Raw genomic sequence first — 20,389 nt, forward strand, 5'->3', positions numbered from 1 at the left:
ATAGATAGATAGATAGATAGATAGATAGATAGATAGATAGATAGATATCCTGACAGGAAACACAAAGTTTCTTTTTTTTTTTAAAGATTTTATTTATTTATTTGAGAGAGAGAGAATGAGAGAGAGCACATGAGAGTGGGGAGGGTCAGAGGGAGAAGCAGACTCCCTGCCGAGCAGGGAGCCCGATGCAGGACTTGATCCAGGGACTCCAGGATCATGACCTGAGCCGAAGGCAGTCGCTTAACCAACTGAGCCACCCAGGCGCCCGAAACACAAAGTTTCTAGATCAGAACACAGTTTATTATCACAGAGCATCTTAGCACTGGTGAGGCTATAAAAGGTATCACTACTAAAATCATTCTGAATAAATGACATTGGTATAATTGGCTAATTATTTGGGGGGAAATGAGGATTTTGCACAAACAGAAGGACTGTACCACAGACTCACAAAAGTATGACACTCAGAGCTTGACTGGCACACTGTCCCATCCTGCCCTTTGGAGAGGGAGAGGCTTTTATTCTGGGATATAAGCAAATATTACAGGAGAGAGGAGTCTCTGAATCTCTCTGAAGGAATATAACTATCTTCCAGAACATGCTTGCTATTCAATCATCCTTTAACCAAATTTGCCAGTGGTCATTCCTCTGAACGTTTAGACCATGAGGAAACATGAAAGCATTCACAGAGAACTGCCTTCCAATAATCAGATCTAGGGCCTGAAGCTAAATAGTCCAGTGACCTTTACTGATTTATTTTACAACTTTCTATTACTGAATAATGAAAAGTAGGGCAGATAATGTAAATGGGAAAAAAAGTAAAATGCTTTCTTCACCATTATTGACATTTTGATTAAAGAAATCAATGGTATTCATAATAATTGTCTTACTCTAAACTACCTAAACTTTTAGGGTAATCACTTACAGGCAGTAACTTGGTACTAAAACATTTTCAGATTTTAGTTCTTATTTGAAAATAAGGGTGCTTGTTTTTTACATTTTTATCCCTAAATCTTTTCTTGAAAACACACAACAAAAACAATCTGCTTCAGAGATTCTCCCTTGTTATCACTGAATAGGCAATAAATTTTTATATCTCACAAATTCTGTTCAGACCAGGTTACTTTACTTAATCCTCGTTACCTTCTGCCCACTTGCCCAGAATATGGCAAAACATTAGAAAAATAAAGTTGACTTTATTTACTTTGATATAGCAAAGATATTTTCAAATAAATTTCAAAATCAAAACAAAATGGCCCTAATATCTAGATCACACTTTAGAAACAAAACTTCAGTGTCCTGAGCATTACTAATGTTAATCATTTAGGACCCTCTCACAGCCATTGTGATTTTTTTAAAAGATTTTATTTATTTATTTGAGAGAGAGAGAGAGAGATAATGCACAGGGGGAGCGGCAGAGGGAGAAGCAGACTCCTCACTGAGCAGGGAGCCTGACAAGGGGCTCCATCCCAGGATCCTAAGATCATGACCTGAGCTGAAGGCAGACGCTTAACCAACTGACCCACCCAGATTCCCCCATAGTGATTCTTTTAAAGCATAAATCATATCATGCCACATCTCTGCTCTCCCCTTTTGATGGCTCCCTATCTCAGTCATAGAAAAAAATCAGAGTCCTTTCAATGGCCTAGAATAACTTTCATGGTCTGCCCATCTTGAGGAACAGCTGTTTTTTGTTTGTTTTATCTACATATTCCAACTAGTTGATGGGTAATTTGATAAATTCAGTATGATTGGCATGTAGCCTAGAAATAAGTCCTAGAGTTATTTAGCTTTGCATTGAATAAATTCTGTATGTAATCCAAATGGTTTCCCCTGGGAGATATTTTAAGTGTCATGAAAATGTGTTCTCTTGTTCGGCCCCAGACAGAGACTTATTAAGCATCTTTTCAGGACAGTCACCCACTCATACAAGACATGGAATCTGAAGTACAGACTATCCCAGGTCTAACAAAGGAGATAAGCTGTGTACATCAATATTAATATTAGCAAAGTAGCAAAAGAAAAAAAATGAAATCCTAAGGAATTCCCATGTAGTGAAGATTGCTTGATTACTTGCCAAACTGGAAAATTCTCCTGAGTGAAGTTAAGAATATCTGGAGACTTAGTTCTGCTCTATCTCAGACGAAGACAAAGCAGCAGTAGGGCAACACTAATTTTATAAAGTCCAAACAAAAAGTTGGTAGTGATGCCTATATACAATACAGGTATATTGGTATACATAGTACAGTCTTTGTTTACCTGGTTATAGCACAAAGAACTCCAGATTCAGTGCAGATCCAACTAGGAAAATGGCATACAACACCTGTCTCTCACAACAGTGTGTCAGCAACACCATTTTTGTATGAAAAGAAAAATGTGCATGCTTCTAAACTTAGGCTACTAATGTATCTAATCACAATGCCTTTCAACTAGAGGAAGTGATTTTATTTCAAATCATGAAATTTGCATACAAAATTGAGCTTTTAGGTGAGGTCACATTAATTCCCTTTGGATGGGGCTTTTTCTTTCTTTCTTTCTTTTTTTATTTTTTTTAAAGATTTTTATTTATTTATTTGACAGAGAGAGACACAGCGAGAGAGGGAACACAAGCTGGGGGAGTGGGGGAGGGAGAGCAGGCTTCCCACTGATCAGGGAGCCCGATGTGGGGCTCGATCCCAGGACCCTGGGATCATGACCTGAGCCGAAAGCAGACACTTAACAACTGAGCCACCCAGGCGCCCCCTTTTTTTTCTTTTTAAGATATGTGTTATTTCTTTGAATTTTGTCTTTACAACCACCTTATGATGAAAGTGCTATTGCTCTGCTTTGTCAATGATGGAAACAATAAACACAGGTATAAAGCAAGGAGCAATAGCACAGAAAAGTTGTTAGAGGCAATCATACACTACCCTTCCAGGAGGCATCATGGGACCATAAGGAATGCCTGGGCTCTGCTGGCAGGAGAAAGGCCCACCCCGACACTGACTACAATCTAGGAACTTTGGGCAAGTCTCTTCAGCTATGAAGTGGTGACAATGATACCTGTATCACAAGGTCGTGTTACAGGAGCTAAAGGAGATGAAGTACGCAAAGCCACCGTTTACTATCATCATAGTTCCTAGGAAAGCACAACTTAAAAAATGTGCATATATCTACCAATAACCCAATGTTAGAAAATTCCGAGAATCATCATTTTGGATTGTGTTTCTGGCTTCCTCCAAATGCTTCTCATTTTGAACTATCCCCTGAAAAGCCTATGTTGCCAATCAAATCTGAATTACTGCTTACCTCTACAGACCACTCTCCCGAAGACTGATTACCTTTTAACTATGATTTGAGATTTAGTTTTCATAATAGGAAATACCAGTTTTGCAGAGTGGCCTGGCAAGGCTTTATAGAACAGCTTCAGTCAGACTGACATGTGCTTTTATTAACCATATTTCCTGTAGCTGCACAGACAATGAGAAATTCACTTCTCTGAGCAGAACCAATTATAACTGAACAGGTACACTCTTTCTCCAGCCTGGTCATGATGTCAAATGTTTGATTAGAAAGATCTAGTGCTTTTAGCAAAATGGGGGCGAATTTCTTTCCACTTGCAGGAACAAGCTATTTCTGCCTTTCATTTCATAGTCTCTTAGTATCTTAATTCTAGTCTCCCGGTGTCAAATAGAGTCGCAAATGCAACGCCCTTGAAATGGGGGAAACAATATTGTTCTATGTGTTTCAAAACAGACTGAGCTAGCTTCAGGGCAGAATAAGCAGCACCAGGGCACAGAATCAGATGTACTGTGTGATCTAAGAGAGAAGAGAGAACAAGGTACACATGAAGACTATGTCCCAGTGGATGCAATATGGGGATGGACCTGGTAGCCCTGGAAAGGAATCTCAAGAAGAGTGTCAAATACAGGGAAACGATAGGATGAAACAGGTAAAAAGGTGCATGGAAATATTGCCTTGTACATATATAACATGGTGATACAACCACAACAAATCAGGTTTTAGAAATGCAGAACTGAAATAGGGAAGGGTAATTCTAAAAAGAGGCAGTCCTGGGAAAATCCTCTCATGGGAGGTAAAAAAAAAAAAAGACAGAAAATGGGAACCAAGTTCCCACTAAATGTAGGATTATAAAGACAAAGCAGGCCCCATGAAATCAAGCATTACAGAAAAAGGCCCCTCTTCAGCTGTCAAAAAGAGAAACTTACCAGCAATGTCAAGGACGACCACCGTCCCCCCAAAATACTATAAGCTCATTTTTGGACTTCCTATTTCTTCTCAAGAATTCTTCAGCAAAGCAATCTGTTGATATGTCAAGGATCCCAAATCAAGATTTTTCAGTTATTTTTAACTCTTTACTGACCAGAATACAGATACAGAATCATAGATTGGTAGAACATTTAAGCTCAAAAAAATAATACTGATCATTTACTCTAACCTTTTATAGTCAAGAATGCTAAGATTAGGGGCGCCTGGGTGGCTCAGATGGTTAAGCGTCTGCCTTCGGCTCAGGTCATGATCCCAAGGTCCTGGGATAGAGTCCCACATCGGGCTCCCAGCTCGGCGGGGAGCCTGCTTCTCCCTCTGACCCTCTCCCCTCTCATGCTGTTTCTCTCTCGCTTGCTTTCTAAAAAATAAATAAATAAAAAATCTTAAAAAAAAAAAAAAGAATGCTAAGATTATCCCATATTACATGGTGAACTAGTAACACAGCCAGGATAAGAATCACATTCTCCTGATTTCCAGACAGTATTTTTTTTCCATCACAGCTATCTAAAATTAAATTTTCAATATATTTTTTAAAGATTTTATTTATTTATTCATAAGAGACAGAGAGAGAGAGGCAGAGGGAGAAGCAGGCTCCCTGCTCAGCAGGGAGCCTGATGTAGGACTCGATCCCAGGACCCTGGGATCATGACTTGAGCCGAAGGCAGACACTTAACCATCTGAGCCACCCAGGTGCCCTAAATTTTCAATATTTTCAAAAGAGAATTGTACCTATGTAAAGTCCAAGAGAAGAAACTTGTATTAATAAGAGAATCTAGGTAGGAATAAGCTAAATTTAAAAGGTCAGCAGCAGAGAGTTATAAAATGAAGATTCTTTACTGAAAGTAGAAGGAGAAAAATGCAACCCAGAAAGAAAAACCTTTTGCTTTGCACTCTAATATACATCTACAACTAACCATTTTTTATTACCCCCATTGCTACCCTGTTGGCCCAGGGCAGCATCACGTATAGCAATGTCCCCCTAGTTGGTTTCCCTGTTTCCATCCTTGCTCCCCTATTAACAGCAGAACATAAATCAGAATGAATCCTTGAAAATATAATTGTCATTCCCCGACCCAATCCTCCAATCATTTCTTGTCTCATAAAAAGTTAAACCAAAATTACTATAATGACCTACAAAGACCTATGCAATTTACCTCCCCCATTTTGTCTGAACTCATCCCCTTTTGTCTCCTTCTTCACTATATTCCAGCCATCCTGGCCTTCCAGATGATTTTTGAGTACATTAGGCCTCAGGGTTGTACCATCTCTTTCTTCTGCCAGGAGCACTTACCCCATCCTCTGTCTGCACAGCTCATCTTATCCATTGAAGTCTTTGGACAAGTGTCTTGTTCCCAGTAAGGCGTACCATGACCACCCTATTTAAAATTATTCTATTCGCCTTGCACTCTTAATCCTACTTATCTTGCTCTATTCTTTTTTACATAGCACTTACCATGAACTGCCATTCTATATTCTTTACTCCCACTAGAATGTAACATTTACATAGAGTATCAAGTCATTTACCCCTTTGTTATTGATGTATATGCAGCATCTAAAACAGTACCTAAAGTATAATAATCAAGAAATATCTGCTGAATGACAGACGACTAAAAGCAGATGATCCCCACGTTAAAAGCCATAATCTCTGGTTTTACTCAAAGGAAAATACAGAAGTTTTACACTGGAGAGAGTACCACACAACTGAGTGTTCCTAATTCTGAAGGAAGAGGTCTAATATGAAGAAATGGCAATTTGAAGAAATGTCAGAAGTATATCAAAGATTGTTATAAAGACAGTGCTCACTTCAGCAGCACATATACTAAAATTGGAATGATACAGAGAGGTGAGCATGGCCCCCTGCAAGGATGACATGCAAATTCGTGAAGCATTCCATATTTTTTTAAAAAAAATTTTGTTATAAAGATATACAGGACTTTAATTATAAGATTTGACTAAATGGAATATCAAACCATTTGCCAAGATGGTAAAATAAAAATTCATAAATTCCAATCAAAATCCCCCCAAGAGGGCGCCTGGGTGGCTCAGTCGGTTAAGCGTCTGCCTTCGGCTCAGGTCATGATCCCAGGGTCCTGGGATCGAGTCCCGCATCAGACTCCCTGCTCTGTGGGGAGCCTGCTTCTCCCTCTTCTCCCCACTTGTGCTCTCTATCTCAGTATCTCTGTCTCTCTCTCTCAAATAAATAAAATCTAAAAAAATTTTTTTAAAAATCCCAAGATGTTTTTATAGAAATTAATGAAGTGGCTTAAAAGTTCATTTGAAAGAATGAGGAGCTGAGAATCTAAACAATTAATAACAAGAAGAAAAAAATGTATACCAATATTATAACATATTAGAAAATACTATTTGTGAGTTACTGATTTAAGAAAAGCCAGGTAACAGAATAAAAAAATGAGAATAAAAAACAGAATAAAAAAAATGAGAAACTGCCTTCAGAACAGATGGGTAAAGAATATTTAGTAAATATATGGAACTGGGAAAACGGTTTAACCATCTGTTTTAAAAAAAAGTTTTTTCATACAACACAATATACAAAATAAATTTCTCATGGATTAAGGAGTTAAATATGAAAATAAACACAGATTCAGAATAATTATAAGTGGGTCTGATTATAAGGCAAGTCAAGCCCTCCAAGTTTAAGATTATATAACTAAATTACGAGATGAGCATTGTTAATGCATTAATAATAATAATGTTGATGTTATTTAAAAGTAAACAACCAATATGAGGTGATCCTAGAAGGAAAGGCACTAATTCTATGAGATGAAAGCCTGGAGAGGGTTAAGGGTCAAGGATTAATCATTATTAGGGTTTAGAACTTCACTTTCTGTTCCTAGCTACCAGATCTTCAGCAGATTCATTTTTACCCATAAGTGCATTGTTAGTGGCTCCCTGAAAAATCAAAGAGAATAAACTGAATTCATAGTTTGGGGCACTTAAGACCAGAGCAATCTGATGCAGGTTGGAACACAGTACTGAGACAAAACAAACAAACAAACATGAAGTAAGAGTGAAAAGCAATAATGAAGAGGATGGTGGGAAACTCTTGGAGGTGATGGACAGTTTTATGGCATAGACTGTTTTGATGGTTTCATGGGTGTATAGTTATTACTAAACTCACCAGTTATGTATATTAATTGTGTATAGCTTTCTGTATATCAAAAATATAAAATAAAATAATAAAATCCAGAAAAGAATGAAGAGAAAGAGAACAAAGGAGACCAAAGGAGAATATATAAATCTCCCACATAAATTTTGGAAAATAAAGGAGGAGGGCACTGGAATGCCAAAAATTATAAGAAATTAGGGCTTACTTGATTTTATTTGGACATTAAAAAAAACTTGACATCCAAAAGAATGTCTGGAAATAACTGCATTGCACATACCCACACTTACATACTCATATACGGAGATATGCACACATGGGTGTACAAACACACATACTTATATAAGCAATTTATTGAGCAAATGGGACTTGATAGGGTATAAGAAGGAACCAACTTCATTCTTGTTCTTTTATATCCCTTCAAGTGTCTGTAAACGGGTGGTTGTTCTAACTCTGCATAAAATTTTAAGGCAATCCCATAGCTTTTAAGGAACAAGTAGTTTATAAAAATCCACATTTATGTATTAGCCACTTAGATCCAGTCTAGTTAATATAATAAGCAAAGCTCAAAGAGCTTCTCTAATTTAAAGCATCTTCCTGTAGTAGCTTAATCTCCCTTGAGGCTTCCAAATCTACAAATAGAGAAGAAATTATGGTTGACTTAATTATTAGCTCTTTCTTCTTCCTCTACTCACTAATTTCTTTTTTTATTTCTCCAGCATAGGGTCTAAGGAGAAAAGAAAAATAAGGAGAAAATGAGAAATACAGCCTTGGGTTGCTCCTATCTCTGTAAACTGGGCATGGCAAATGTTAAAAACTGACCCCATTCATTCCTGGGATACTTCAGCAGATTACTTGGAAACCATCCTAGTTGGGAACCACACTGTAAGATCTTTGCCCAAGGCTAGCCACTTAAAACTATCACCCTCAGGTCCTGGACTTCAGGAAATACATCTAGTGTTTAAGGTCCCTTCCCCTCTCTCCAGTTCACATCTTGTTTCCAGAGAACCCACTTGCTCTGCCATTGATGGAGGCGCAGTTTACTCTCAATATCACTTACCCCAGAAGGGGGAAATCTCCAGTTATAGCCTCTTACCTTTAGACTTCATAGATATGGGTCAAATGTCAGTTCTTATTTTTCTCAAATTCCCACACCCCAATGACAAGGCCTTCAAGTGGATCACTTGAAGACCCCACCACATAACTTGGGATGAGAAAGAAAAACTCAACTTTCTTTACCCATAATGTTGGGGATAAAATCTCCACAGTGTATGATTAACTCTCTGCAAAACAAATCCTCCCTCAACTTGCTAACTTCTTAACCTTTCTCTTTCTTGACTTATGGTGAGGAAAAATGCCCTAGCACCTATAGAACATTTGCTCCTGGCTTCCAAGATGCAAGACTGGCTGATGCTGTTGGCACTGACTGTATGACCTTCACCTTTCAAGTCCTGCATAGATAGTCTAGCAACTCACTTTAAAATGTGGAGGTTCATGGGCTCACCTTCAGTTCTGAGGTTTTGAGCCTCTGGAATAATTTCAGGGCAAAGAGTCAAATGTAACAATCTGTTAGACTACACACATGTATACATATACATGTATGTCCATATGTCACTTTATCACAGATACAGATACAGAATCATCCATGTATGTGTGCCTGAGTCTATATGTTAATGAATTATGGAAATATAATATTTATAGAAAATCTATTAATAAAATAAGATTACTGGTGATTTATTTTCTTTGGTTTTTCTCTATTTCCTAAAATAACATGCCTTACTCTTAAAACCATTTAAAAAGTATATCTATATACAAACACATAATGATGGATCCTATTTTTAAAATGTAATCCTGATTCAAAAATAAAATAAAAGATCACTGAAAAAGAATGAATAACCCAGAAACAGACTTATATATGAAGAAATTTATTATATGTTAAAGAAAACATCCAAAAAATTGGGAAGAATTACTTAACAAATGGGATTAAGATATTTTGGAATTACCTTCATAATAAAAGTCAGATGGGAGCTCAATAGTGTATAATACATATTATAATATGTACACACACACACATGCACACATACATACACATTATCTATGTATCTATGCATATATGTATATATATATTAAGTATATAGATGAAATCAAATTCTAAAAAAATTAGAACTAGGGGCGCCCGGGTGGTTCAGTTGGTTAAGCACCTGACTCTTGATTTCAGCTCAGGTCATGATCTCAGAGTCGTGAGATCAAGCCCCGCACTGGGCTCTGTGCTCAGCTCAGAGTCTGCTTAAGATTCTCCCTCTCCCTCTTCCTCTGCCCCTTCCCCCCCAAAATACTTTCTTCCCTGTTCCCTTCTTTCTTTCTTCCCTCCCTCCCAGAAATATTTATTGAGTGACTGTTCTGAACCAGAAGCTTTACTAAAATACCAAGAAAGCAAGCACAAATAAATATATAAATAATTAACTCTCTGCGTTATTTATTTATTTATTTATTTTATTTTATTTTTACATATATATCCCTAGGCCTAAAGAAGCACAGTATCTAATGAGTATGACAGATAAGTAAGAGAGTCATTCTAACATTTTATGGTAAATACTATGGTAACGGTTCATAAGGCCTGTTATGGAAACCCAAATTAGGAGTACCAAACACAGACCTGTGAATTAGCGGATGGGAGGTAGAGTGCCAAGGAAATTTCCTTAGAACAGGTAACAACAGAGAGTAACTTCGATGAAGAATAAAGGTTGGTTTAGAATTCTAGCTCTAACACTTACTGATAACTCTCTTTCTATGGGCAATTATTCTCTTGCCTCAGTTTCCTTGTCTATAAATTGAGAATGATAATAACATTTATACGGACACTGAAAGGATTTAATGAGAATTATTGACTTATTTAGAATTTAGTAAGTCCCCAATGACTGTTCAAAACAAACAAAAATTACAAAATTCCATTTGGAAAGACTGGGAACTCAGGAGAGAACACAGTCTTTTGCAAACTGCAAATTCACTATGGTGAAGTATAGATGTAAGGTATGGTATGGAGAGAAGTATTGCTTGAGAAACAAGTAAGGGACAGATGATAAAAAATTTAAAGGAAAGACACAAAGAATTTTTAGCAAGAGAATCACACAGTAAGATTTTTCTTTTATAATGTTAACTATATCAGTGATGTGGGTAATAAATTTCAATATAATATGACCAAACATAAAAAGACTAGTTAGGAGATGGTCTCAGTAATCCAGAAGAGAAATGATGAAGACCTGAAGTAGAGAGGTATAAATTTAAAAATGTTAAAGAAGTAGAATCCATAGGATTTAATGACTGATACATGGGAAGAGGAAAAAATAGGAAGGACTGTTCCTAGATGTCTGCTTTAGGCTACTCAGTATATGCTGGTGGCCTTCATAAAGATAAGAAACACAGAAGGAAGATTAATATGATTAATTTTTAAGATGATATAGCTGTTCTTTTATTGCTCACTATTATCTGGTTTCCCTCTACTTTGAGGGATAAGGGAAAGTTACACTCACCCCAAAACAGACATATGGTGTTAATTTTCTACTTCTTTTATCCCTTATATTTTGGATTTCCTCATAGAAGTACATCTTTTTTTTTTTTTTCCTCATGAGCTACACACTCTCCAGCTTCATCTCATCCTCTCACAGAACTTCATTAACCATTTATATTTGCTGACACTTGAATCACCAGATTCAGCCTGGAATTCTTTCCTCAACTATAGACCATCGTTAACTTTATACTAGACATCTCAGCTCAGACTGCTCACAGACATTTTAAACTGAGCATACTTTAAACTAAATTCTTATCTTGCCCCTGCAAAACCACCCTTCTATCTGTGTCTTGAGCTCCTTATTTAATGAGTTTCACCATCATCCATGATGATGTTTATGTCAGAGATCTGGATATTTTCCTTGTTTTGTGCCTTTCTTATTCCCTACACTTTATCAACCACATACCGTACAAACACCATCTCCTAAAAACCTCTTGAATATCTGTCTTCCAGTCACAGAGGCAGTCATCTCTCTCTCTCTGATATTGGTACTTTGGCTTTCTAACTGTTCTTTCTGCTTCTATTTGAACTGATTATCTGCTCTGTAATTAGATTTTCCAAAATGGACATTTTAATAGATTTATTAAGGAAAATTGATGTTTTCACCATTATAAGTGTACAATTCAATGAATTTAAGAAATTTAAAGGGCTGGGCAACCATCCAGGTATAGAACTTTTTCATCATGCAAAAAGTTCCTTCACGCCTGTTTGCAGTTCATCTCTGCTCCTACGCACCACTCTAGACAACCACCACTCTAGGCTACCACTTCTCTGTTTTCTGTCTCTATAAACTTGCCTTTTCTAGACATTTTGTATCTAAAACAGAAATTTTATTATTATTTTCCTACTGGGAACTCTAAAATACCCTCCATTTTTCCTCTATCTCTATAAGATTTCCCTAAAAAATAGACCAGTTTAAGGAAGGACTAGTCTTTTTTTTTTTTTTTAATAGGGAATACAACTGATTTTGTTGGTTTTCATTCTCTTCTGTGCTGGAAGAATAAAATGCAGTATTTCTTTTAGGAGGGTGAGGTAAAAATGGGACCTAGCTTGTTTCAGGTGCTAATGTTTTAGCTGTGGGCTTAATGGGGCACTAGGGTCTATTGTCAAAAAAGGAGTGGAAGTACAGGAAAAAAAAAACACACAAAAAACACAAAACAGTACCTCTTAGCAAAATAGAAAGGAAGAAATGACTAAAAAGATGAAAGATAAGGGATGATGGATGAGTCCCCAAGAACATAGCTAACAATCTTTAGGAAATTAGCCAAGGAGAGACAAGTCTATAGTCACGCAATCACCTGATGCCTGAACCAGGCAAAGGAGAGATCTAGTAACTCAAAAACTGAGCCCTGAACACTGGAGAGCACAGTGTGGCAGAGAACCTAAGAAGTTGATATTGAGGGAGTTGCATTTCTCATCTGGAACAGAATGATTAAGAAGCGCACCAAACTACTTATGAGCCTGAGATAAGAAGCTTGGTAATGACACACTTTAACTGATCTGGTCTTATTTGCTCTTCCACCCTCATAAGATTGCTCTACACTATGGCCATTATAAACCTCTCCAGGATCTTGATAGAGTTATGTCTACACACTATCAACAACACCTGACGCTCCTTCTGGCTGGATCACAGTAAATACCGCTGTACATCTAACTAATTCTACTTGTTTAAACTCACTCACTTCAACCTGGACATCTAAATATCCTTTTCTGAGCTCAATCCCAATTTTTGATAGATCATAATAAATTGTCCCCCAGATCTGTGCACTCTCCAACTAATAGCATTCTTCTCTCCAGTTTTCATACTGAAATTATCTTCCTATGTCGAATCCATTAGACAGAAAGTCTCCTGAGCTTAGGTACTGTGTTTCATTCTCTTAATGTGTCTCCAGTGCTTATCACAGCAAATGGCATGCAATTAAGGCTTTACATCTATGGAGCTAAAATAAGTGTAAACAATTACAGTAATAATCATTATCTTAACATTTTAAAATAATTATAGGTATAAATAATTAAGAGCATTTTACATACAATATACAATTATAGTAATATCTAAAGAAATGCAAAAAATAGATTTTAAATCTTTATCTTCAATCTTTTATTGCAATTATATACTTCTAGTTTTCCTCTATGTAGCAGTAATATACTCCGATTTTTTCTTGGTTTATTAATGATGTGTCCATTATTCTGAACTCTTTACATATTGATCCTTAACAGTCCTCTTCTCTTTAGTAGGCTCATCTCTCCCTTGATGAAGAAAAGGCTTGACAGTCTTTCTCGACCTTGTGTTATCACCTACTTGGTGTGGAATTCCAAAATTACTGGTCCTAGTCCTTGTTTGAGGTCCAGCTCCTGAAGTTTATTTCAGTGAAACTTGAATTGTTACTAAAAAGCTTTCTGCTGATGCCAGGAATGGCCTTAGGCCTTCCCTAAAATTCTAACATCTCTTAGAAAGTTTAAGGTACTTTCCTGCTTTTTGCCATCACTGGAGCAATTAAAAAAAAAAATCCTAAGCATGATAAACCTACATTTACAAAACATCAGAAGGAAGTGTCTGTCTTCACCTGGTCACTTCTCTGACCTCTGATAACTTCAAAAGACCAGACACAATGTCACAGGCTACTATCTCTCAAAGACTGAACTTTCTTTAGGAGATGACATCTAAGCATTAAAGTAGATTTTAAAGGAAAAATATAAGTTCATTTCCAGTTGTTTTTCTTAATAAATCCATACATGTGACTAATTTTGAGAGCTGTTTTATAGGTATAAAATAAGGAATTTGTGAGTACGGATGGAGACTTAAAAAGCGAGCCTGGATAGATAAGATACTAAGGATTAAGCTCTAAAGCATTCAGATACTTATAGTTAAGGGAGACCACAAGAGGGAGAGCCAGTCAAAAATCCAGGAGGAAATTCAACCACTAACGACAGCACAAGAAAACCAGAAGGGCATGATGTTCCATAAAACAAAAGGAGGGAGTGTTCAACTATGCCATTTACTGCATAGTATTCAAATAATATGAGGACTTTGGATACTAACCCTTTATTGGATATGTTATTTGCAAAATCTTCTCCCGTTCAGGAGGTTGCCTTTCAGTTTTGTTGATTATTTCCTTTGCTGTGCAGAAACTTTTTATTTTGATGTGGTCCAAATAGTTTATTTTTGCTTCTATTTCCCTTGCCTCAGGAGACATTCTAGAAAAATGTTGCTACAGCTGATGTCAAGAGGCATTACTGCCTGGCTCTCTTTTAGGATTTTTATGGCTTCAGGTCTCACTTTTAGGTCTTTAATCCATATTAAGTTTATTTTTGTGTATGGTGTAAGAAAGTGGTCTAGTTTCATTCTTCTGCATGTAGCTGACCAGTTTCTCCAACACCATTTGTTGAAGAGACTGTCTTTTTGTTATTGTCTATTCATTTCTCCTTTGTTGAAGATTAATTGTCCATATAATTGTGGGTTTATTTCTGGGTTTTCTATTAGGTTCTATTGATCTGTGTGTCTACTTTTGTGCCAGTACCACACTGTTCTGACTATTAAAGCTTCATAATATAACTTGAAGTCCGGAATTGTGATAGCACCAGTTTTGCTTTTCTTTTTCAAGACTGCTTCGGTTATTTGGGGTCATTTGTGGTTCCATACAAATTTTAGAACTGTTTGTTCTAGTTCTGTGAAAAATGCTGTTGGTATTTTGATAGGGATTGCATTAAATGTATAGACTGCTTTGGGTAGTATAGACATTTTAATAATATTTGTTCTTCCAACCCATGAGCATAGAATGTCTTCCCTTTTTTTTGCGTGTTGTCTTCAACTTCTTTCGTTAAGTGTTTTATAGTTTTCAGAGTACAGGTCTTTCACCTCTTTGTTTAGGTTTATTCCTAGGTATCTTATTGGTTTTTTTGCAATTGTGAATGAGGCTGATTCCTTGATTTCTGCTGCTTATTAATGTATAGAAATGTAACAGATTTCTGCATATTGATTTTGCATCCTGCAGTTTTACTGAATTATCAGTTCTAGTAGTTTTTTGGTGGAGTCTCTCAGGGTTTCTATACATAGTATCATGTCATCTGCAAATAGTGAAAGTTTTACTTCTTCCTTTCAATTTGGTTGCCTTTTATTTCTTTTTGTTGTCTGATTGTTGTGGCTAGGACTTCCAGTAGTTTGTTGAATAAAAGGAGTCAGAGTGGACATCCTTGTCTTGTTCCTGTCCTTAGGGGAAAAGCTCTCAGGTTTTCCCCATTGAGTATGATGTTAGCTATGGGTTTTTCATATATGGCCTTTATTATGTTGAGGAATGTCCCCTCTAAAAGAACTTACACAACTCAACACCCCAAAATAATCCAATTAAAAATGGCAGAAGACATGAACATTTTTCCAAAGAAGACATACAGATGGCCAATAGACATATGAAAAGATGCTCAACACCACTTATCACCAGGGAAATGCAAATCAAAACTACAGTGAGATATCTCACACCCGTCAGAATGGCTACAATCAAAAACACAAGAAACAACAAATGCTGGTGAGGATGTGTAGAAAAAGGAACCCTCATGCTCTGTAGGTAGGAATGCAAACTGGAGCAGACACTGTGGAAAACAGTGTGGATGTTCCCCAAAAAGTTAAAAATGGAACTACCCTGTGATCTAGTAACCACACTACTGGGTATTTACCCAAAAAATACAGTAATACTAAATCAAAGGGACATATGCACCCCAATGTTTACTGCAGCACTATTTACAACAGCCAAACTGTGGAAACAGCCCAAGTGTCCACTGATAGAAAAATGGATAAAGAAGGTGTGGTATATGTATATCATATATATATGGATAATGGAGTATCACTCAGCCATAAAAAAGAATGAAATCTTGTCATTTGCAATGGCATGGATGGACTAGAGAATATAATGCTAAGAGAAATAGACCAGTCAGAGAAAGACAAATACCACGTGATTTCACTCATATGTGGAATTTAAGAAACAAATCAAATGAGCAAAAGAAAAAAAGAGAAAGGGAGACAGAGAGAAACCAAGAAACAGACTCTTAACCATAGAAAACACACTGATGGTTACCAGAGGGGAAGTTAGTGGGGGAATGGGTTAAACAGGTGATAGGGATTCAGGAATGCACTCATCATGATGAGCCCTGGTGATGTATGGAAGCTGAATCACCATATGGTACACCTGAAACTAATATTGCACTGTATGTTAACTATACTGGAATTGAAAAAAAATAATATGAGGACTAAGGATTGACCACAAAATTTGCCAACCAGGATACATTACATACCTTTCAGCCTCATTCATCTCATCTGCAAAACAGGGATAATAACAGCACCCATTTCATGAAGCTGTGTGAAGGATTAAATAAGATAAAAATACATGTAAGCACCTAGCATAATGCCAGGAACAGAGGAAGAATTCAGTAATGGGCAAGTAGTTTTTTAATTAGAGAACACTGAGCAGCCTGGATCATAGACCTTATGATATTTTATTGAACACAGGATGCCTGTCAACCCTGTGAGAGCAAATTCGGCTTGAGAAGAGTCTAGTGCGAATGGAAAAATACAGAAATGATTACAGATCAGAGGAGAAGCTAGAACCAGAGGCAATGAAGAGAAAAATATCTTGGGTAGGGCAATTCCCATCCTTGGATTAGACAATTCATATGACTTGGTATTTTATCCTATTTCATAACTAGTAAGGAAGCACTTTTTAAACACTAGCTAAGGTCTGGAAAGCATCGGAAACAACAAATTTCCATTAAGGACAAATGTTATATAAAGTTTAGTGATCTAAATAAGCTTAACATCACAAGTTAAAATTACATTCTTATCTCTTACACTAGGAGAACTGATATTTCTTGCTTTTTATATATTGTGTAACTCCACAATTTTACGATCAACCCCTTTCAATTCTTTGTCTGCATAAATAACAATAGACATTATATAGTTCTTGTGGTCTAATATATATATATATATATATATATATTTATTTATTTATTTATTTATTTATTCATTTGGCTAATTTTGCAGTCAATGGCCTTATGATCTTACAGGATTTCCTCTAATTTTTTTCTCTCCTCACCAAATTTTAAATGAGCTGTATGACTGGTTCATGGTAAATGTCTTAAACAATGGCATATCTTACAAAATAGCTAAAAGCAACTTGTTCTATTAGAAGTGTATATTGATAATTAAGTACTAAGTAGAGGTTTTCCAAGACATCATGATCATATTGAGGTTAGATTCTGGATGAAGTATGATTAAAAAAAAAAAATTAGTGCTGTAATAGGCTGGCTGAGAGTTTGTCCTTAAATAATGCATTAGTATTAATCATTTCTTTCTCTTTGAATTTTTAGAGTTTTTACGGACCCTCTAGTCTCTTAAATTCTATGTTCATTCTTACTTACTACTGTCTTCTAATACAGAGAACAATCTTTTTCTTAAGTTTTCTACTTTTTAACTTAAAAAAAATACTGATTTTAGGAAGCCTATCCTTACACATTCTTTCATAGCACTCTTGTGCTTATTTTCTATCTTAACATTTACCCAGGAAATTGGATTTGGGAAGCAAAACATAAATGTTTTCATTTATATAGGTCTGGAAACACAACCAAAAGATTAAAAGTAATGGTTCACTTGCAAGAAACTGTGAGTTGTAGGAAAACTTATTTGCTCAAATATATAGCTTATGTCTTATCAATTTATTTCTAAGTAAGGTTTTTATTCTAAAATAAATTCAGAACTGATATAGTAATGGAAAACTCAGATAAATCAGTTTTTGAAACTGCAAAGCCAGCTGGAACTAACCTCCTCTAGATTTCTCCAGCTACTCTTTAGAGTTTTTGAAAATTTAAAAAACAAAAGAAAAGGTAGTGAGCTCAAAGAACAGAACTTAAATATCTAGTAAGCCCACACCCAACTCAATGAATACATAGGGAAATGAAAGACTCAGTGAATCAATGAATCCCTATAGGGGTTATAGGAAGTTGGCAATACAAATGCCCTTACTTTATACATATTGTGCACTGAGCATTCCCAAATTACTAATTCTTCAGTGGTAGCTGGTCATTTCTAAACAGGGATTTCCAGGTTATGAATGCTTAAAAAAAAAGAAAACTGGGCGCCTGGGTGGCTCAGTTGGTTAAGCGACTGCCTTCGGCTCAGGTCATGATCCTGGAGTCCCGGGATCGAGTCCCGCATCGGGCTCCCTGCTCGGCAGGGAGTCTGCTTCTCCCTCTGACCTTCCTCCCTCTCATGCTCTCTGTCTCTCATTCTCTCGGTCTCAAATAAATGAATAAAATCTTTAAAAAAAAAAAATGAAAACTATCCTAATCTCCATAAAAGCCAGAAATCTAATGTGGAATGATTTACTATAAGTTTCATTCAATCATTTTGCCAATCCACTGGGAAAATAAACAAAAATTTTAAATGACTTTTTTTGCAGTTAAAAAATAATAATTACTAACACTGAAAATGTGATAACCACATATTTGGTTATTTTAGTTCTTGACTCCACAGATGGGAGAGGGATGCAAGGAGCAGTATTCACTAATGTTTTTTTATCAGTCTTTCCTCATTCCCCTGCTGCAAACACTGACAACTGAAAACTCAAAGAGGGCCAAAATTTTGGTTAATTCAAGTATTTCCGAGTAGGAGTACACTTCAGCCTCCCAGGAGGAAACAGTGTTCTTTGGACACAAACTCTCTAGAGAAAATGAGTATTTTATTATTAGTTGAATAACATTCATTTTTTGGTTGACATTTCCTGAAAATAAGGCCATGTCGCCTTAAGCCTGACTTTAACTAATTTTTTTTCATTTAAATGTCATTTAAGCAATTCTTTGGCTATCCAGCTAGAAGTATTAATATAGTACATGTTATGTCAGAGGAAAACTTTAAAAGTTCTGTTTACTCTCTCATTTCCAGAAGCACAAAAAGAACTTGTAACTATTCCACACTTCCCACTGGGTACAGAGTTTTACCTGCAGGGTTTCAGCTGGAACTGGACTTTGGCTAATTTTCTACTCAGCACTTCCTTTATTCATCCTTTCCCTTCTCCTCCCACTTTTTTTACTTGCTCCTAATATAGTTGGCTGTTTACAGGCTCATGCCTTTAAATTAGGCTACAGATCTTGGGCAACTCAAAACCCATGGTGTCTTAATCTTTATGTGCCTTAACCTTGAGGATGGCTCAAATATCTGCTGAAAATATGCTAAATTTGTCAATGTTTTAAAGGAAGATCATAAGTTCCCTCTTTCTTATTTCTGAGATTTAAAATCCCAATTTTTTAAGTATGTCCATGCTCCACCATCTTTGCCTTTGGTCTCTGAAGACTGCTAAAACGTTACTTTTCCCTATTCACAGGGAAACAGAGTTACAGCTTCTATGTTAGAGAGAATGCATCATGAGTAGATAGATATCAATCTTCAAAGTGTAGAGTTGGTTACAAATCCAAAAGCTCCTACTGTCTTTATACTACATCAGGTTAACAAAAACAAAAACAGAGGATATGAACTATTCTCTAATAATCTAGATTTACCCTAGTAGCATAGTTTCTTTAACACTTTTCAGCCACTAACTGTCACACCGGATCAGAAGTGAGTCTTAGCACCCAGCAGCAGCTGGTGAAGTGTTCTCTCTGCACCTCCCAGAAACTGCTGCTTCCCTCTGCCTTTTTCAGCTCTCACTCTAATTCTGGTACTGGGTTTGTTTTCTGCTCAAATCACACTACCTTGCCATTACTGCCTCCCTTGCTCTTTGCCTTAATGTCTCCTGTGGGTGTTCTTTTCCGACAGAAATCTAGAAATTCCAGCAGCAAAGTGGACACTTGGGCATTAAATGGCCAAATAGAGTTAGTGAAATGCAAGATTTCTGGTCCCAGGTGCAGTCTCTGAAGGAGTAGAATATCTCATCTTTCAACCAAAGGTTTGTTTTTCTATCTGGTTATAGGCCCTTTCATCAGAATACAGAAGTTACATTTCTCCTGTGTGGCACTCAGAAGTCATAGCCATATATATCCACGACAGGCAAAAACCCCAGTGAGTACATGTTCTTTTCTGAAACTACTTTTGACATGGATACTAACCCTCAGGAAAGGAGAGTCGGCCCCACAACACTCCCATTTAGAAAACATTTTTAGGCCCAGCCATTTACTTTGTCATTTTATAACACTGTTCTCATCTGATTAAGAAACAGAATGCAAAGATCCTAAAGATGTTATGTCTACATTGTCATAAGCCCAAAAGGAATGTTGAAGGGTCACTCAGGACATTCTCATCCCTTTGTTCAAACCCCATCCATTATTCCCCCTAACGGTTATCATGTTTTCAAAATGACAATAAAGTCCTTCCGTGTAAAACTTCCTAGGCCTCGAGATGTGCTGTCATCTCTGGTGATATCTACCCCACACATACCCTACACCTGCCCCGATCA

General features: G+C 36.6%; 1 protein-coding gene and 1 non-coding gene across 2 annotated transcripts in view; one reads left to right on the forward strand and one right to left on the reverse strand.

The window, feature by feature from the left end:
- THEMIS (thymocyte selection associated) overlaps window positions 1-20,389 on the reverse strand; it is a 187,610-nt gene that overhangs the window by 60,787 nt on the left and 106,434 nt on the right. The gene's annotated exons all lie outside the window — the stretch shown is intronic.
- LOC118001686 lies at window positions 6,062-6,166 on the forward strand. Its single transcript, XR_004676795.1, has one exon. It is a non-coding gene; the product is annotated as a U6 spliceosomal RNA (small nuclear RNA).

Source organism: Mirounga leonina, unplaced genomic scaffold (genome assembly GCF_011800145.1).
Source record: "Mirounga leonina isolate KUSES-001 unplaced genomic scaffold, KU_Mleo_1.0 Mir_53, whole genome shotgun sequence".
NCBI classification, from domain to species: domain Eukaryota; kingdom Metazoa; phylum Chordata; class Mammalia; order Carnivora; family Phocidae; genus Mirounga; species Mirounga leonina.